This window comes from Rhinolophus sinicus, linkage group LG02 (genome assembly GCF_036562045.2).
Source record: "Rhinolophus sinicus isolate RSC01 linkage group LG02, ASM3656204v1, whole genome shotgun sequence".
NCBI lineage: Eukaryota > Metazoa > Chordata > Mammalia > Chiroptera > Rhinolophidae > Rhinolophus > Rhinolophus sinicus.
In genome coordinates, this window is record NC_133752.1 from 29,734,756 (window position 1) to 29,755,813 (window position 21,058).

Sequence of the window (21,058 nt, forward strand, 5' to 3'; positions counted from 1 at the left end):
CACAAGGCAGACTGTGTAATTGGTACAATGGAAGAAGAAACAAAACGTTATGGGTGCCCAGAAGAGGAAGGAGACAATGATTCTAACCAGTGAAGTCTGCAGAGTTTCTCTGAGATGACAGTTGAGCTGGACCTTGACAAGTCTGACTTGCAGAAGCATAAATGACTTCTGAGGTCCAAAGCAGTATGACTTGCCCAAGACCTGAATCAGTTCTATATCCTTCTTTGAAAACTGCTTCAGAAACAGCATCTGAAAACCACCATGGAGACATAGTATACTGTAAAGTGCACATGTTTTTATTCTCAGCCCTATTTTATTAAAAAACCCCAGAATGAGGCAGTGGCAGAAGTGACCCATTTTTCCTCATTTTAGATAATTTTGTATTTAAATTCTCACTACTGGGGACTTTCATAACAATGAGATTTATCCAGAGCCTCACATCAGTTTTAAAGATGGACTTTCATTCAGAGATAAATTTTCAAATAGATCAACCATGCATTGAAACCCATTTATGTTTCCTATGTTGCTAACTGGTGTTTCCTGAAATATTTGCTAATTACTAAATTATTTTTAGCCAACATTGAATCCCCTGGTTTTTATGCTTATTTATGTCAGGACCAAATGAATAGATAAAGCCAAATTTATTGTTTCGATGGAAATAGATTAAGAAGTTATAAACATAGGATTAGAATTAACTATAGTATTAAGCAGGGAAACTGGTCATAATGTCTGATAATGAGGTTTTTTTCACATGCAAAAATATCACACTTGTCAAAGCACCGGATATTACACTAGGAGAAGGTTTGTAAATACTTTCTATTAATATCTCCCCTTTAAAAGTGTTATTCTGACAAATGTATAATACAAAAAATTAGCCAGTTCTGGTTGGACAGATATGTGTGCTTCGTTTTCAGGCATCTGCTTGTGTGGAATTTTCTGCTTAAAACTAGTACTTATAGCTCAAACTTCAGGATAAGACATTGGGTACCTGTGAATCTGACAGTGAGAATATGTATTTGATTTTGTCCAAAAAGCTTATGATGTCACCTGATCATAGATAGTATCGGGCGCAATGATTGCTTTTGTCCAAGACCCATACAACCTCATTCTAAGGTTAATTTATATTTTGATTAATCATTACTGAGCACATACGATGTGTCAGGAACAGTACTAGATGCTGGGTAGGCAAGTTAGGTGGTCCTTCTTTGGTCCTTGCTCCAAAGAAGCTTGTAGTCTCATAGGGTAGACAAGTAATAAACATACAAATCAACAATCTATTTTATTGAATAGAGAGGCCACTGGTTATAAGATACTAATTCTAAACCTGATTTTAAAAAGAGAAAAAGAAAAGAAAGATCAATTAAATTATGATTTATCCCAATTTCAGAGATGTTACAATGTGTGGAAAAAATGTATACTTTAGAATCACTGAAATGCAGTATTCTCAAGGAAAAAGAGGACTGTGATAGACTATCACCAGAGATCTTTTAATAGGGATGGACTCTGATGAGATACATTTTAGCTTAGATCTGAGGAATAAGGAGAAGTTGATTCTACGAGTACATTTGGTTCTACGAGTACTGCTCCAGCCCCATAAAGAATATTCCAGGCAGCGGACACAGCCTCAGGCCCCAGAGGCTGGATATCAGGAGGCAACTTTGAGGTGCCTGACTTCCACATCACAGCTTTGGTAGCAATTGTCTTGGGCTTTCCTCCAAGCCCCCACTGAACTGTTTTTAGAGGATTCTAAACTATTGCAGCATCTCCCTTTCCACATGGCCGTCTGTGGCAGTTATAGTTTTCCTGCTGTTGTTACGTGGGCTGTTTCCACAGCTGCTCAGTACCCATCTCCTTCCACTGCTGCTTCCTGCGTGGGGGCCGCCTTTCTGCTCTGTCCCCCACACCACACTAGCCCGTGTCCTGCTCCCTACTGGAGGAGCCAACCTCTCACTCAAAGAGAATACCACCCTTTGGAAATCTGGGGTGGTCTGACCTGATATTTCAGTTTAGTGGCCACAGATATTTTAGGCCCCCAAGAGGTAGTCTTGGTCTTTCAATTTTACTGGCCCCACTGTTTAAGGAACTTGGAACAGTTTCCCCTGGGACTGGTCTGGAGGCACCGTTGAATAACACCACAGTGTTTTTCTTTCTCCCCACAAACGACCAGCTGGTGCCTCAGACCAGCATAAACCTTTTGGTGCTCTACTAACTCAGAGCGAGACGCTGCTTTCCTTCAGCGTTCCTACCCTTCCAGGTCAGGCAAACATTTTCTTCCTTTGTTAGTTAGGACTTTTGAATCTTTTTTTTTTTTTTTTAATTTGGTGTTTTTTGTGTTTGTTTTTTGTTTTTTTTAACAGGACTTTATTGGGGAACAATGTGTACTTCCAGGACTTTTTTTTTTTTTTTTTTTTAAATCAAGTTGTTGTCCTTTCAATCTTAGTTGTGGAGGGCGCAGCTCAGCTCCAGGTCCAGTTGCTGTTGCTAGTTGCAGGGGGCACAGCCCACCATCCCTTGAGGGACTTGAGGAATTGAACTGGCAACCTTGTGGTTGAGAGCCCACTGGCCCATGTGGGAATCGAACCGGCAGCCTTTGGAGTTAGGAGCACGGAGCTCTAACCACCTGAGCCACCGGGCTGGCCCCAGGACTTTTGAATCTTGATGCTGCCACTGATTTTCTTTATTTTTCTTTCCCAGGAGAATTTGGTGCCCTTGTGCCTTGGTATTATAAGACTAATGAGGTTTGGTATTATACGATTAATGATTTTCAGATTAAGTCTGATTTCCCTATCCTTCCCTCCACAAAAAGAGAGCTAGAGAGAGGGGACAGTGCTTAAAAACTGCATCATTGCTCACCTAGCTGTGTACAGCTTGTATAACAGTATGTTGGGGCAGCTGTCATAAGTTCTTAACAGCTCTTTTGAGATGCTGACAAGTGTCCATGAAGACGTACCTGTAAATCCCTTTATTTAGACAGGGAGGAAACATAGGTCATCTGCAAGATAATTTTATGATACATTTGAAACAAATATACTCAGGAAAAGGCTTTTAAAAACAATATCAAATGTTCATGAACTGGTGAATAAACAAAATGTGGTATATTCATACAATGGAATGCTATGTAGTGATAAAAAGGAAACTTCTATAAACATGGATGAAACTCAAAAATGTTATGTTAAATGAAAGAATCCAAATACAAAAGACAATGTGTCTTATGATTCCATTTATATAAAATATACAGAAAAGGCAAATCTATAGAGATAGAAAGTAGATTAATAGTTGCCATGGGTTAGAATGGATAGGATTGCAAATGAGTTTGGGGGATTTTTACAGTATGGTGGAAATATTCTAATACTCAGTTGTGGTGATGTTTATATTTATTAAAAAATCATGAATTCTAAATTTAAATGGGTGAGTTTTATGGTATGTAAGTTATGCCTCAAAACAAATGTTAGAAAAAAAAAAAGAAGCATGATATATGACGTCCATTGTGACATCCACTGGAGCCCATTTTAACTCCATCATACTCATGGCTTGTGTACTATAAGGCATTTCACCAACTTAGCTAGATTCCAAATACCAACACTTAGGGAGCCCTGAGTGTGCCGGTGATCATGTTCAGATATATCCCTTTATATTATTATTGCAAAAATGAATTTGAGTTGAAGTGGGGTAGGAACAGTCTCATTTTAGATGATACTAGGTGTCCTTAGAATTGAACATCGATCAAAGTAAAAAAAATAAAATAAAATAATGAAAGGAAAAGGAGAAAGTGCACCAAGCCGTAATAAACCAAGTGTAACTGTCGTATCTTTCTGTACCATTTATATTCAAATAACGCATCAGTAATATAAAGTCTGGAAGGATAACACATGTCCCTCCACAGCCCCAGCCTCTGCTTCTTTGTCCAGCAGGTATACTTGAGTTCATGTGAATAGCATTAGGAGTAGGTCCAGTTGGTTTTACGTGTGCTGATTGTAGTGGAGCGCTGTTGACCTTGGCGACTGCTGGCCTCTAAAAAGCAGAAGCTGAGGTGAGTTCCTTCTCTCCATTGAGACCCAGCAATAGGACTTTTCAGGAATAGGCAGATTTACTTCCTACTGCCAAGCTCAATGAAGAGGGTTCCCAGCCCAAGTGGCCAGGACCCTCCCGGTATAACTTTCCCAGGCTGGGAAGCAATCTCCAGGTGAAACTAATTGGTTTGTTTTTGTTAATTGGGGGGGGGGGTGGGGGCGGGTTTGGTGGCAGCAGAGACACCTGGCTGCCTGGAATGGCTAATGCTTCACAGTTGGGTTTCTCTGGCTGTTTCAGAAGGTTACATAAGGACCCGGACAGGTAAAACTGTCCTGACCGTGACCAGGGCTAAGGGGGTAGAGACAAACCTTTTTTATTCATAGACATTTTTCAAAGGAAAGTGATTTTTTTTCCTTGGGTTATGCCCAGTCACAAGAGAATTTCCAACCAGAATATGGCTTAATCCCTTAGTGTTACAGTTCTTAGCAAACAGATCTTTTTGCTTCACACCTGCACTGTTTATGGGGGTGCAAGGTAAATTTAAGTTGGGTAGATCAGAATACATTCAACTTTCTTCTTTTCATACCCAGACTCAGTGCCCGGGCTAGACACTGGTCCTATCTCACTCCTCCTACAATAGCTTTTGGATCACGTCACCACAAGTCCCCTTGATGTATTTTCCTAATTCCATATCTCTCAGAAAAAAGAGCAATCGTTGTTGTATCCTTTTTCCCTAAGGGAACCCTGGCTCCTTATTCTATCTCCACCCACATCTTCAAATCCTATTTTTTCTAACCCCTCACATCCCAGTCCTACTTAGTCCACTTTACTGTAGCTTCCATTCTCACCAAAATTTATAGCAATACCAGCTAGCGCAATTCAATGACCCACATTCCTTATGACATCATCTTACTAATCAATCAGCACATAGTTAACCACTCTCTCATTCTTAAAAAACTTTTGGCTTCCTTGATGCTATGTTCTTCTGGTTTTAATCCTATACCATCAACAGCTTTTGTTTTCTTCCCTTAGGACATTCTTTCTTTGTTTAATTCCTGAATTTAAGAGCATTCCAAAGGCTTGTTCTTAGTTTCTCTATTTTTTTTTCTATCTATGTCCTCTAATAGGCAATCTCATCCATTCCCATGGTTTTATAAACTACCCAAATGATGATGATCTCGACTTTATTTCATCAGATCCCTGAGCTCCAAATTTACATATCCAACCTCTTCCTCGATATGAAATTTGATAACTAATAATCATTTTAAACAAGAATTTTTGATTCCCTTCCAAAATTCTTTCCTCTGTTTACCATTTCGGTGAATGACATCAATATCTATATAATTGTTCAAACTGAAAACCTAGAAGTCATCCTTATTCCTTTTCTCTTATTCCTATGTCCAGTCCATTAGCAAATCTATTTAGCTCTCTCTCTGTCGATGTAAGAAATGTCCAAACCTGTCAAGAATTTTTGTAAGGGTTCATATGAGCCAAACTAATGACCTTGCTGAGAAGCAAGATCTCAAATGCTTTGGAGAATGACAGTTTTGCAGTTTATTTTAAACATTTGGAATTAAGGAAGATTACATGAATGTAGGGGAAAGAAAGGCAAGGAAATCTCTGTTATTGGGTTACAGGATAGTTAACAAGATTATGTGCTCTCTTGAGGGTGGTTTTTCTTCTGAGGGGTCTAAAAAAGAGGCATTTCAAAGGTGTGTTAACCTAGATGCACAAAAACAATGGACAGGGCTTGCTTAAGGCAAAGATAAACCTTTTACTAAAGAAGTTATATGTCTGGACATGACTACCCACTATGACCTGCCTAGTTAGGAATTTATGATCAGATCACCCTGTGAGGTTAGTTTCAGTCACTTGACTTGTCACATTTATTAGAGAGCCCCTTTTTCACCAACACCTCCCAAATGGATCTCCAATCTGTCCCTTTCCCTTATTCTCTACCCTCTTAGTCCAAGTCACTGACTGAAGTAACCATCTAACTGGTCTCCCTGCCTCCATGTTTACACCCTCACAAGTCATTTTATACACAGCAGTCAGTGATTTTTTAAAATACATTTCGGATCATGTCCCTTCCTTTTCATTTCTGTTAAACAAAATCCAAATTCCCTTACTTGGTGTGCTTTGTTCTTATCATACAAGCTTCGTCCATTTAAAAAAAATTTTTAATCGGGTGTAGAGGTAGATCCTTTTATCTTTTCATGCACATCCTTTTAATCTTCAGCACAATCCGTGTTGCTGGCAACAGAACACTTCTTGGTCTACTTAAGAACTAGTTTTGTGCATTTAGAGGGGGATATATTTCCCTTTCCTTGAATCTGGACTGGCCAGTGACATCTTTGGCTAATAGGGTATGACAGTTCTAGTCCTGGCCTTTGAGAGGATTGGCAGCTTCTTTTTTGTCTTGGAGCTACGTAAGAAGTCCAGCTAACCTGAAGGTGTCCCTCTGTGATGAAGCCCAAGCTAAAGATGTTAAAAGGTTATGTAGGCAGGGAGAGAAATGCCTGGCCATCCCCCAGCTGTTTGAGTTGTCCCACCTGAGATCTCAGACATTGAAGAGCAGAAACAATCTGTCCCCCCTGTGTCTGATCAAATTCTTGGAAACATGAGATACAGTTATTTTGAGATACAAAGTGTTGAGGTCATTTGTTATGCGGTAGTATAAAACTGGACCCTATGGGAAGTACTTGGAGACATTGAATGTTTTGAAACGTCTTCATTCTATTTATTAGTTGTTTAATAATAGTTTGGCTGTGTATAGAATTCTTGGTTGGAAGAATTTCCTTCAGAAGAACTTTGAAGGTATTGCTGTATTGTCTTCAAGCTTCAATGCTGCTCTTGAGAAGTCTGATGCCAGTCTGATCCCCATAACCTTGTGTGTGATCTGTGTTGATATTTTCTTTTTCTTCTGTGGAAGTTTTAAGTTTTCCTCTTTGACCCCAGTGTTGTTAAACATCTTCATGACATGTTTTGTGTGGGTCTTAGGTCTCAGCTTCCTCTGAGTTCACTAAGTTCATCTCATCCAGCTAAATTCTAGTTTTCACAGTTTTTATTGTTCTACTCCTCTACCACCACCATTCCTTTGTAGTTTTATGCCTTTCTAAACCATGCACTCACAGGAGGTGGAGAAATAGTGGCTGTAATAGCGTGTGTCGATTCTCTGAACTTCTGATTTGTGACTACCTGTTACTTTATGATTTTTTTCACATTGTCTCCCCTACAAAATTATAAACTCCATGACTGTTGGAGCCATTCTTTCTTGTTCACTACTTATCCTCATCTCCCAGTACAGTGTTTCACTATAGTTGTCATTTAATAAACATCATTTGAATGGATAAGTATCCATTCAAATGAGTGAGGCAGGGGCCAGGAAAGGTGTTAGGGGCAGACACATCAAAAGCAAACATCATAATCTGCTTCATCATTTTGTCTGGACCAGTGATTTTTAAACGAGGGTGATTTTTGTCCCCCAGAGGACATTTGGCAATGTCTCAAGGCATTTCTGATTATCACCCTGGGAGGGGGATCAGCTTGCTACTGCATCTGTGAGTAGTGGCTAGCAGTGCTGCTGAACATCCTACAATGCACAGCCCAGCCCCCTACAACCAAGATTATCCAGTCCAAGATGTCAGTAGTGCTGAGGTCAAGAAACCCTGGTATAGATCAAGCTTCAATACAGCTAATATATGTAGTTTGGTCTCTCTTACATACAGGGCCCATTTTCAAAATACCGCGTACAAGTGTCAAAACTTCCAATTGTATGCCCTCTTCAGTGTGTAGGCTCAGTGAAGTACAGGTAACCCCCGTGTAACACGGCACTTCAATAACACGGTTTTGCTCTAACATGGTTTGCGAATTGGGGAAAACCCTCGTACAACATGGCATCCTAGAACATGGTTTCACTCTAACACGGTTTGAGAATTAGAGAAATCCCTGAACGAACACGGAGCATAATAAGTGCTTTTAAGAGCAAAAGGGATCTCACTTGAAATTAGGGAAATCCCTGAATAACACAGAACATAATAAAACCTTAGTAGTGATGATGAAGAAAACATTTTTTAATACATATTAATGTTATACTTTTGGTGAAAATTGCTTTAATGAATATATGTCTCTTAACTATAAAAATATAATAGTATGTTTTTTATAATTTTTGGAATCTAACCCCCTTTTTTGTACTAGTTCTTTGTTTTGTATAACATGGATTCGTGGAACACGGCATTTTTAAGGAACCTAACAACTGTGTCATACGGGGGTAACCTGTAGTGAGTTTGACTATCCTATGGCTCACCCCTATATAGCAGTCTTTTTTGTATTTAATATAGTCCTTTTTTTTTTGAAAGCTGAGGTTAGTGTATAAAGAATGGAGTAGGAAAGAAATTCACAGAATCCCTACTTAATTCATTATTTCTCTTTCTACCAGGCAATGGTAAGTGGATTTAATGGTGTCTTACATTTTTTCTCAACTGCTCTCCCACATTCTCAGAGGAAAATGCCTACCAGGCTCTTCACAAGAACCAAATAGTGTAATCATAGTACTCCAGGGCTAGAAGGGGCTTCATTTGAAAATAATTGTGTCTCATGTAGCTAGTTCAATACAGAACTAAAATAAGAATCCAGGTCTGTCCTAAAAGGTGGCTTTATTGTGTTGTAGTATGTTCTTTGAATTAAAAATAACAGCAACAACAACAACGTCCCCTTTGACTATACAGAGTCACTTTCAACAGCACAGTAAGTAAAATGCTTACTCTCATCTACTTTCATCAAAACTGAAATAACCTGGGGCAATCATTCCATGTCACCCGACTATACCAAATGCTACACTGCAGACACAGTTGGTCATGACCTTGCAGACAAAGCATGGATTTGTAGTTATATGTTGTGGCATGCAGCCCATTCAGGAGCCTTGCATAAGCTGTGTTTTGATGACAGCTATGTTTGCAGAGTGAATGCATTCAGGCTAAACTCAGAGATTAGTCATGGTTGGTTATTTAATGCTTTATCATTCCTGAGCTCCACCTCTCTCTTCCAACCTCACCATGTATGCCCAAACTAAGGGTGGCATGAAATGGACTCTGGTTTCTCTTCTGCAGTCCTTGTTCTACTAATGATGTGTGATATATTTGAAGAAATGAACCATTTTGCTTTTGTTAGTCTCTCTACAGAAGCCAGATGGTGGCTCTCCATTTTCTTCTCCCCAAATTTCTGAAAGTTAATAACACAACAGAGATTCTTTGACATCTTCAGATAAGTGATAGCCTTGAAGCAAATCTGTGGAGTCTGCCTGTTCTCCCTTCACAGCCCTGCAGGATGCAAGTTCAGTCATTCCTTTCTTTTCCCACCTGGCCTCCAGGTGTCCTGTTCCTTCAGGCCCTGAACGACTCTCTGAGTCTGAATGTTTAACCACACCTCTGGGTTGGGTTTTAACAGAAGTCACCCAACCTTCTCAGGAGGCCACAGACCAGAGTAGATAATCCCCCTCATCTGTGACTATTGCCTAGATTTAAAGCTCCTTTCATCATCAAGAAGAATCTGGATATTAGCTACTTTTCTGTCACTGTCCACTTAGTGTTTCCCTCCTCCTTAGTTATGTTCATTTCCTTGTATCATTTATATGCGTGACGTTTCTCCGCTAACCTATAGTCCCTTGAAAGTAGGGCCCTATCTTATATTTGTATCGATAATATACTACCTCATCCTCCATGACAGCCAACACTGTGATTCGACTCTAATGAGTTTGATTATTAATTGCAGTCGGTATTAGGTGAGGCTATAACTGATGTACTCTATCTCTTGTCTTTATTTATCTATTTACCTTATTTACCTGGTGACTTCCCTATTTGGGCAGCTAGACCAGAAGGCATCCATTTCTTTAGGAGTTTTCAGTGATGGAAGCAGAGGGAAAAAATGCAAATTATGGGATTTTAATATAAAAATCTTTGTCCTGAATGATGAGAAACAGTGTAAAGGTTAAAGCACTAGGCAGTGTCTGATTTTCTCTTCCTTCTCACCCTCCTCACCAGATAAAGATCCCAGCATCCAAGGATAGAGAAAGAGAAGAACAAGAGACCTTCAGAGATTGGTCTGTCTCTGAGCCTTGGCTCCTGCCCCAATACTGAGAGAGCTTCAGGGTATCCCTGATCTGAGTTCACTTAGGCTTTGCTGATCCCATCTCTGGAACTGGTCTATCTCTTAGAGAAAGGCAGCAGAGATGGTGCTGAGGGGTGGAAGGAGCAGGGTGAGTGCTTGGGACTCTAAGGTCCAAGGTCCTTTGGGGACCCTAGGACTGGACATGACTAACTTTCCTCTGGTTCCATAAGAAAAATCCTGGAAGTTAGGGAGAGAGGGAGAGATGAGAAAAGGACGGGGAGAAAGAAGAGAAAAGGGAAGTGGAGAGAGAAGGGGAGGGAGGAAGAAAGTGAAGGAAGGAGGGAGGGAACTAGAGGGAGTAGTGCAAAGGGAGAGAGAAAAACGGGGGGAGAGGAAAAGGGAAAGAGGGATGGAAAGAAAGGATTACGTTCTCTGCCTGTCTGGCTTGAGTTGAGATTTTCTACGCACCAGCAAAGGGTCTTCTGACAGATAGGTATTAGGTCAAAGCTCTGTTTTTTTGTTTGTTTGTTTGTTTTTGTTTTTTTAAATTTTACTAGGGTAAGAACACATAACACGAAATCTACCCTGTCAACAGATTGTTAAGTATACCATATAGAATTGTGTAATGATGAGCAGGGAAATGAAGGAGAGACACACGCTAGAATGGGGCTAATTAATTTATTTAATATCTAATCTATTTATTTAGCAATATGCAATAGCAAAAGACAAAGACAATTAATAGAATGCGCTAATGACAGAAAGTAAAGGTATTAAGACTAAACTATATACATTGATACCAATGTCATGTCAAAGGAATACATATACTTGTAAGTTTAAGAGATCCCAACACATGTTTACAATTGATCAAAAATCACTTGGCTAAATACACAAATAACATCAGTAAGGAGCATCCAAAAGCAGTAATGAGCTTTGTAGGATAGTAACTATTACAGTAGATGTCTAAAGCTCACCAAACTGGGGGAGAACAACACCAGAAAAGTCATAAATCAAAACCTTGCCAAGTCTGTAGCTGAGAAAAACTCAGGCGTCTCCCTCACCGCTGCTTACAAGTTCCCAAGAATGCTGTTGTTGTTGTATTTGTTGTTGTTGTTAGAAGTCAAGGCGTCTTCTGAAGTTATAAGCTGCAAGCTGCATATAATTTTTCAAGGTGTTAACAAATTGAAGAATGTTGCAGTTGTTGGCGTTGCTGTTGTTAGAAGCTAGGACGTCTTCTGATGCTGTAAGCTACAAGCTGCATACAAGTTTTCTAGATGCTAACAAGTTGTCAAGAAGGCTAACCTTGGGGAACAACACTGTAGAGGTCGGGAACCAGCCAGACCTCAGCAGGTTCACAGCTGGAAGTCAGGACTTCCCCTGGTGTTGTAAGCTGCATGTTGTTGGAAGTCTTCAGAATGTTAGAATGATGAAAAGTCACCAATGACGAATGACCAAATGATGAAATAATAATAATTACACTGCCAACTGAGGTCTGATATATATATATATATATATATATATATATATATATATATATATATATATATATATATATATATCTTTCCCAAAAATGTACCTTAGAGCCAGGCTCTTTGTTCCTGCCTCCCCGTCTGGGAATGGCCAGTTTTGGGAGGGTCCAGCAGTCAATGATAAAAAAAGAAAATATATTACTTATTCGGCTGAAGGGTTAGTTCATCCAGACAAGCAATATCTACTGTTTTTGCTTAGGACCGTCAGCCCAAGGTCTTCCAAAGCCTGGCAACGTGCCTGTCACGTCGTCCTGATATAACTTAGCTACTTCTTCACTTCGTCTGCTGATGTGGGTGAAACAGACAGAACAAAGAGGGAATTCTCTCAACCCCTGATCAAGAATTTCTTTAACCCTAAACTCACCATCACCTCACAGCACAGAGAGAACAGCAAACATCATCTCATGTCTCCCCTGCTCGGGAGAATGAGACCAAAGGGGGAATTTACTCAACCCCTGATCACAGCACAGAAATCACCTTACATACAGGAACAGATAAAAGCTAATAGACAAAAGCTCACATCAATCAATAAATGCAAATTTTCCTCAACATCTACCTACAGATTGTTATCTGTAGGCACCGGTTTATACCGCAGAGCTCTAGAACTTACACATCTCGCATCAATGAAATCTTATACACATTGACAAGTCACCCCGTTTTGAAGGTGTAAAACACTTGGTAATTACATAGCAATTTTATCGCAGCCTAATACCACAGGCAGGGTCACATTGTGAGAAGTAAGTGTATTCCTAGGCATTGTGTTCACTGTGCCTGCTGGGGACGTGGGCCCTCAGGACAGGACAGGAAGGGGTGTTGGGTCCTGGATCTCTACCTCCACCCCCTCCCAGCAAGGAGTCTGTCCTCCTTTCTCCCTCCCAATTTTGTAGATTCCTTCCTTCTCTGGAGGGCTGGGCTTCTCCTGCCTTGGCCTTTCACAGGTGAATAAATCCCTCTAATCTCCAACCCGGTCAAAAAGTCCTGCTCTTGTAATTAGTAAGGCTATTTCCATTTCAACTGGGAACTCATTGCAAATGCAGGGTTTTGTGCTGCTATGTAAAGCAGCCTGCCTATCAGATTGAGAACTGTACACTGTCATATTAAAAACAAACAAAACCCCCAAAGCATCACCCCCACCCTGTGTGGTGACCGAGTTCCTGACCACCTTCCACATTACCCCTGGTGACCAAGGAAGTGAGCTAACAACTGATCTTTGTAGCGGGCACATTTACACACTGGCAGGGTTTCAGACCTCCCGCCCCTTTCCCCCTCCGCTAATTGCCCTTCTAAGACTGTGGCAGAAAACACACTGGTACTTCCTTTGAAGACCACAGGGGCTTGTGTGAGTGAATGGCATTTTATTACTCTGCCCTTTAGAAATTAGCCTCCCTACTATCAGGCCCACCATGCAACTTTTCCCCACTTCTTCTTCAGATGTCAGCCACCCAAATTTCAAATAGTGCTGGAGAATGATGCCACTGGGATGATTGACTGCATGTAGATCTGAGCCGCCTCTGGGCAGCTGGGCGGGCCAAGACTGGCTAGAAGGAAGAGGGGATTAACAGAGAATTTGGGACATCTCTGCTCAAAGATGCATTGTTAGATGAGCTTTGAATGACATTGATCCATTAATTTGTTACTTTTGGTAACACACACACACACACACACACACGCCTGGTTTTATAAGAATTACTCTTAAATTGATGTGGGTGGAGGTTTTACCCAATTGAGTAATTCTTAGCCTTAGGAGTACAACACCCAGTTTCCTAATTCCTACCCCATGTAGCATGCCTATGTTTTTACATCAGAGACAATTAAATTTGATTTTGTTTCAATAATTGTTTTGACAATTGTAAGATACCTTTTGAAACTATTTGCAACATTCCAGACTTTTTAAAAACTAAGGCTGGAATTAGCTTTTCTAGCTACCTGTCTCATCTTTGAGTTAAGAACCCGAGTCTTTGCATTTCAATTTAACAGCTGATTTTTTAAACCATTTGGAAACTTCAATATTTTAATTAAATATTTTAATTAAAAATATGCATAGTATAGATTGCCAGTCTTCAGGAACTATTATAGAATATCTTTGACAGTAAAACTATGCTGAACTCAATATTTTCTCGATGTTTATGAAGATATTTTCTGAGAGCAGAATTACGAAAATCAGGTTTCATTGTGATATTGATGTAATTTCTAGGTTAATGGAGAATTCTGGAGAAAGAATGATAAATACAGAATTATGTTGACTATAACACATAATACCTGTACATTATGTTAAATGAGATAATGTATGTAAATGAACCAAACACTGGGTTGGCACATAGTATATTTTCAGTCAATGAGAGTAGAATGTGCATATGAAATTATTTATACCTTGGGGATTAACTTCCTAGAACTATTTTTCTATATGCTTCTTTTCTATCAATCTCACTCATTCAGCAATACTTATTAAGCACTTACTATTATATTGCATCAATTTTAAGCCAAACATTTATTTGCACTTTATCAACTCTAAAATTGTGGTAAGTTTTAACACTGAGGGTGGCTTAGGTTACTGTCAGCCTGAGCAATCATGGTGTACTACCTAGCTACCATTTCTGGTGGCAGGGTTAGATAACTGAACCCTTAATGTTTCTGTCAACTGACTTTTTAAGAACCATTTGAGCAATGCACATGGATTGTGATCTTTTGAAATCTAACACTTGGTAAGATCAACAAGGCACTAGCTCCAAAACTTGCAAAATGGTGGGTGTCAAAGGCTTGGAAGAAAATCCCAGACATAATAGTGGAACACTCTTTTAAGAAATGGTGCAACACCAACACTCCATGTGGAACAGGTGATAACTGTGGCAAAGGTCAAGGACACTAATTTAAAAGATAATTCAGCAGTGTTAGACTCTGAATATAAATAAGTTTAGGAAATTAAACCAATTTATTTTGCTTATGGTTTGTTTTTACATATATATAAGAGAGATAGGAAGAGTATCTGACTAAATAATTCTTTTACTAAATAGAAAAATGTCTAAGTAATAAGAAAGCATAGTGTCATGGTTTCAATAAACATTATGTAATAATTTTTTGGAAGCTTTTTTCCCATCTCCTAATGGTGTATTAAAACAGTGATGCATCTCTCCATCAATGGTGCCTTAGATTTAATGAATCTGAGTACCTGTTAGACCCTGTACTAGGCTTTGCAGATACAATTAATTAAGCAAATATTTATTGAATGCCTACTATGTGCCTTACTATGTGTTGTGAATGGGCCAGACAAACTCTCATGGGAGTTTCCTTGGCTGGGAAGACAGACATGATGCAATGTTTCCAGAGAGGGATAAATACTCTGGAGGGGGAAAATATGCATAATGTATTATGAAGTATATTGCAAGAGAGTTAAACACTGGTATCTAAACCGCAATCCCTATTCTCAAGGCATTTACAACCTAGTGTCAAAGATAGGAGGAAATTTCAAAATGGTGCATAAATACCATGAACTGCTGAAAGTCTAAAGGAGTGATAGTCAACTTGTCCTGAAGGGCCAGTAAGGACTAGCCAGCTGAAGACGAGGGGAAGCATTTTCCAAACAGAAGGACCGTCATGTTTAAAAGCCAAGAAATAAGAGGGAGGCTGGTGAATCCTTCAATTGTAAGGAGTTTAGTTGGCAGAGTTTATAGTGTGAGGGGCAGGAGATGAGTCTAGAAGGCAGGCAGGGCTTGGAAGGTCTTTCAGACTAGGGTGAGTCTTTTCTCTTTCTACCAGGAGCAGTGGGGTTTTATGCAGGGAATAGGCATGATAAGATTTGCATTTGAGAAAGATAACTTTTACAGGAGTATGGAGAATAGATTAATTTTCTCCCTTCCCCTTCTCCCCAAGGAAAGAAGTCAGTTGCTGCAGTCATTTGGGAAGTTGACAATGGTAGTAGCTATGTTACGTTTCCTAATTTTCCCAACTTGATCATATCTTTATCTGACTTGTGTGTGGGCTTTGTAATAAAACGTTGACTTCAGTAACCTATGGTCACTGCCCAGGGGGAGCCCAGTTACAGACACAACAATCATTTTTAAATGAAGTCCTGTCAAGTTATTTGACCAGATAAGCAGATTGATAAACCTACTGATCCAGTCAGCCACTGATCAATGAAAATGCCACTTCAATTACATGAAAAAGTGAAAAATCAAAGTGTATGGTTGCTCTCTTGAGCTTCCGTGGGACTGAAGAATTTCCATCTGAAATTTATCAAAGGGTCTTGAAAGCCAAGAATGGTTTTAATGAAATTCAATTGATTTTGTGTTTCTGCCAGAACTCACAGCTTTCTACAGGTCACAGCCTGTCAGGTGTGGGGGAAAAACAAAAACAAAAACAAAACACCATGATTTTACCAGAACTGCCTTTTATGGTTTAGAAGGGAGAAAGCCCCAGCAAGTGCAGGACTGACAAAACACTGGTTATATGTCTGTTTAAGCAGAAGTAAATGAAAATGCCAAAAGGCTCAAGTTCAAAGGGAGGATTCTGTACCTGAGAAAATGTCAATTTATGGAATTCCCACTTCTTTGGAAAAGCACTTGGCAAAGAGATTTCTTAAGCACAGCCAGGAAGGCAGAGTTTCAGTGCGTTCATGCCTCTCCCAGCCAGCACAACCACCACCCTTCCTTCTTTGGAGCTAATGAAGGGGCCCCAACACCCAGAGAGGTGGGCTGTTTACTGAGCCAGCCTGGAAGTCTCCAGATCCAGGGAGAGTGCAGGCAGCTGTTCCTCAGTTGCATATGCCTTTTTGAAAGTAGTTGCATTTTCTAAGCAACCTCTTGCAAGGAAATAAGGATGGACCAAACAAGTCATCTCTAGATATTGTATCCTCGTGTGCTTTTGTATTTGGGTGTGTCCAGGTTTACCTTGTAGGAAACCATTTAAAGAATGTAGATAATACCTACCAGTGTTATGAGTCACCCTGTCAAGAGAGTGATGTACAATCGAGCACCCTTGTGAGTTATTTATCATATCCCGAGGCTTGATGGAATACAGTTTCCTTGATGAAGAGATAAAAAGGAGCAACATAAAAGCAAGGTAAAAGAACACTTCATTAAAACTGAATCTACCTTCTGGTCTTAGCTTTTCTGAGTTTTTTTCTTATTAGTATTACTGAAATACATCATCACAAAATTTACTTTGTCGAAACTCTTTTCAGAAAATAAAAAGAACAGTGAGGGAAGGGATAAGGTTGAAAAGGGACAGAAATCCAGAGACAGAAAAGTTGAGTGACAGAGAGAGAGAAACAGAAGACACTGACTTCCACAGAACTGGAATGTTGAAAATATCGTAAAAGAGACCCATCTCGAACAAATGGAGTAAATAGCTCTGAAAAGGCAACAGCTTTTTGCTGTTGAAATCAGTGGGAGGAAATGACAGAGCGGGACAAAGAATAACTTCCCCCGCCCCACCTCTCTCCCAAAGGAGGGCTATACCGTGAGGTTGTAGAGAACAGGATTCATCATCAGAAGGAATGGATTTTAACTTGAGGAAACCAGTACCCCCACCTTAAAACAAGAGTGATGAAGCATCAGTTTCTAAGGGCCTTATGGCTCTCAGATTCTGTATCTCTTGGTGGTAAGGCAGCCACTGAGAACTAGTGGGCTCGGGTCCCAGAAAAAGTGGAGAAGAAAGATAATTGATGTTTTATTCTGTGTTGAAATTGAGTTCAAATTCTAGTTTGTTTACCTGCCTGCTCCCACTGCTCTACTAGAACAGAACCTCAGGAATAAATAAGCCTCAGGAACAAGAATAGCTGATTGTTAGGACAACATTAAGCGTTAGCTCAGTAGAGCAATGCAAGAAAGAAATGTTTTAACCTCAGACTACTGTGACTGTTTAAAAGGACTTAGATCTATAAATTGTATAGATAACATATGAGTACAGTTTCTTTGTAAAAAAAAATGAAAATATTACATATGAGGTTAAACTCCCCTTTCACCACCATTCTTAATCCCAAATCTTCCCCAGCTTCTCCCAAGGGAGTCTTTTATTAGTTTATCATGTTTCTTTTACAAAAGTTCTTCTGGGTTGAAACTATAAAGTAAAATTTTATGTGTTTAAGTGTGTTTTTAATATAAATTGTGTGGGTTTTAACTTTTTTGTTGAATAAATTTAACATGAAAAACTGCATGTTTAAGGTGTATAGCATGTTACTTTGATACATTGATATATTATAAGGATTGACAATGTAGTGGTATTTATCACATTACATAATTATAATATAATTTTGTCTAAATTTGTTATACTTTGCATTGTATCTCTACGGCTTATTTATTACTTGTTACAAGTTTATGCCCTTAGACATCAGCACTCTTGTCCCTTCCCCCTCATCCCTTATCCCCTGGTAACCACCATTTTATTCAATGTTTTACAAGTTTAACTTTTTTAGGTGCCTCGTATTGGTGATATCATACAATACTTGTCTTTTTCCGTCTGACTTATCTCGCTTAGCATAATGTGGTCAAGGTTTATCCATATTTTTACAAATGGAAGGGTAATCTCCTTTCTCATGACTAAATAATATTTCATTGTGTATATGTACCACAACGTTTTTTCCCCATCCATCCATTGATGGGCATTTGTGTTGTTTCCATATCATGACTATTGTGAATAATGCTGCAATAAACATGAGGGTGCATATATCTCATCAAAATCCTGTTTTCATTTCCTTTGAGTATATACCCAGAAGTAGAATTGCTGGATCCTATGGTAGATTTATTTTTAAGTTTTTGAGGAACCTCCATATAGTTTTCCATAGTGGCTACACCATTTTACATTCCCACCATTAATGTATAAAAGTTCCCTGTGGTTATTATTATTATTATTATTATTGCTATGTCTTGGAGAAGTGTCCTTATTAGTACATAAGTTCCACTTCATTCTTTTTAACAGTTTTATAGTGTTCTGTGGCATAGATAAGTCATAGTTTATTTAGCCATTCCCCTAAGATTTACAATTATGTGGCTTCCAGATTGTTGTTTAACTCCTGGAAACAAATGCTGCAAAGACCATCCTTATACATGCCTCTTGTGCACGTATGTGATTTTTTTGTTTCTCTAAGGTAGAAATAATTTGGTTGATAGTCTCTGGGTCTCCAGGTCTCATTGGAGCAACTTGAATTCAGCTACATGCCACAGAGGGTCTGAAAAATTGCCTCAAAATTGGAGGGAAGGGAAGAGTTACTCTTAAATCTTAGCAAAACATTAGCCCATTTCCCAGCTTCATAAAATGACAATTAGTTTTCCAGTCTCTATGATTAACTGTAGATTAAGAATGGTATGTATGGTATCACCCTTCAAAATACTATTTTAATATTTTTATTTCTTTTGTAGCTTGAAAACATGGATTAAACCAAGACTTCCATCATAATACGAAGCGCCACACAGTAAGAATATTGTCCTTTTTTTTCACTATACTAAATGAACGTTTAATGAATACATGAGATGGGAAAGAAAGAAAAGGGAATGGTGTCAAAATTGGAAAGTATAGTCGTTACATAGTCTATGCTGGCCGTCTCAGGATCAATCCAGATGCAAATCCTTTGAGCAGCTGTTCTATGCCATTGACTAATGAAGCTCTTTGAGTGCTTTGTTATTAATGTAATGACGTAGGAAAAGGAATAAAGAAAGAGAGTGAACCAGAGGAGAGACATCCTAAGGAGAGAGACCCCCTTTCCCCAGCCACTTGTGGAAATCCATTTCAGGTCAACTGGGACCAATTGTGAGTTCTGGCCTTAGGCAAAATTCCTATTTGCAGTCAATAAATTAATGGGTGACACCTTGAGATGGGCTGCATTTTAACTGAATCAATGTCTGATGTGGCAATCAATCTGTCCTGGGGCCAATTTCCCGCTGAAGTTTATAGGTTGGGGTTTGACTGAAGAAAGGGATGGAATCTTGGACTTTCTTCTTTTTTAAAAAAAATCACAACTGAAAAAGCAGAGTGTAGTATTCTGGAGCTAAGATCTTTTTTTCCTATTCTTGCCCGTCCTCTCTTTAATTGGCATGGAAGAACTTGTGGTACTGATAGATTTCATTTATGCCGAGCTCTGTAATGTACAGAGTTCTTTATCTGGCTGATTCTCGTTTAATCTGTTTCCTCTAAGAAAGTTGTCCATAAGGGCAAAGAGGGAACTGTTTCTTTACAGTAGCTCCTTTTGAAACCTCTAGGCAGCAGGAAGCAGAGAAGCCTTCTCTGTTGGTTCAGCTGGCTTTTACAGCTGAAGATAACATGAACCACAAATCTGTTGAGGTCCATGTTTTCTTGGAGGAGGAGGAGAATTCAGGGAGCAAAATAAAGAGAAGTTTAAGTTTAATATTTCATAACTGTTTGCTCTTTTCCAGGTTTTATTTCTGTAATATTCTCTGTGTGTGGCCGGGCCCTTCATAACACAGCCCTATTGAAAGAAGGAGAGGGAAAAGGAAAAGGGAGGAAGGGTGGAGGTAGGGATTAAAAACTAGCCTTTGGGGGGGGGGGGGAGGAAGACCACTGCTTTTAAGTTCCAACTGTGAGCTTAACTGGATATAGTCAGGGTCTCACAGAATTGAGTTGGTCATTTAATTCTGAAAATATGGTAAGGGACAAGCATGGACATGGCATTTGTTGTGAGGCCAGAAGAGGGAAGTGACCCATTTAGAATCTTTTCTGGAAAACGTGGGTTCCTGAGACATCAGAAAGTTGATGGACTGAGAGTTTTCCTTTCCCTGAGAGTGTATTGGGTAATGTCTGCTGGGGGAAAAGAATCTGAGAAACAAAGGTGGTTTAAACATTGGAGCAAAATCTTTTTTTTTGTATTTTGGAATCATTTTGTGGAATTAAAAATAGGAGAAAGATTTTTTTAAATATCTGGAAAAAGAACAAGCACTGGCGTGTCCACGTTATGTACGCAATTCTGTTTCTGCCACCAGACTGGGAGTCTAACAAGCTTAGCTGCTTAGGAGAAGCATATTTTATTTTCAGGTTGGCCAAGCTATTTCCTGCCTTTGGAGCAAAAAAAAAAAACACCAAAAAAAAAAAAAAAACCAGTGCAGCTACTGTACCCTGCCGATATTTTTTTCTCTCTGAATATCATAACCTTTTAAATAACAAGCACGCTGCTCTTTCAAGGGCTCTGAAAACATGGATGGGGAAATACAACAGTACCGTTTTTATCCCTTCCCTCAAGAAGAACACCACTTTCTCTAGATCTATATACATCATTGCTAGGGTTTCTGAATGTAAATATAGAAGATGACAATTGTTTTGATCTCCCAAGAGTGAGAAAACATAACTAAAACACACAGCAGTGATCAAGTCACATAGCCTTGAAAAGAGGCAATGAAAACAGGGCTGAGTATAGTTTCTGGGCTGGGGAGGGGTCTGTCAGAGCAGAGCAGGGTGTGCTGTGCAGGGCAGAG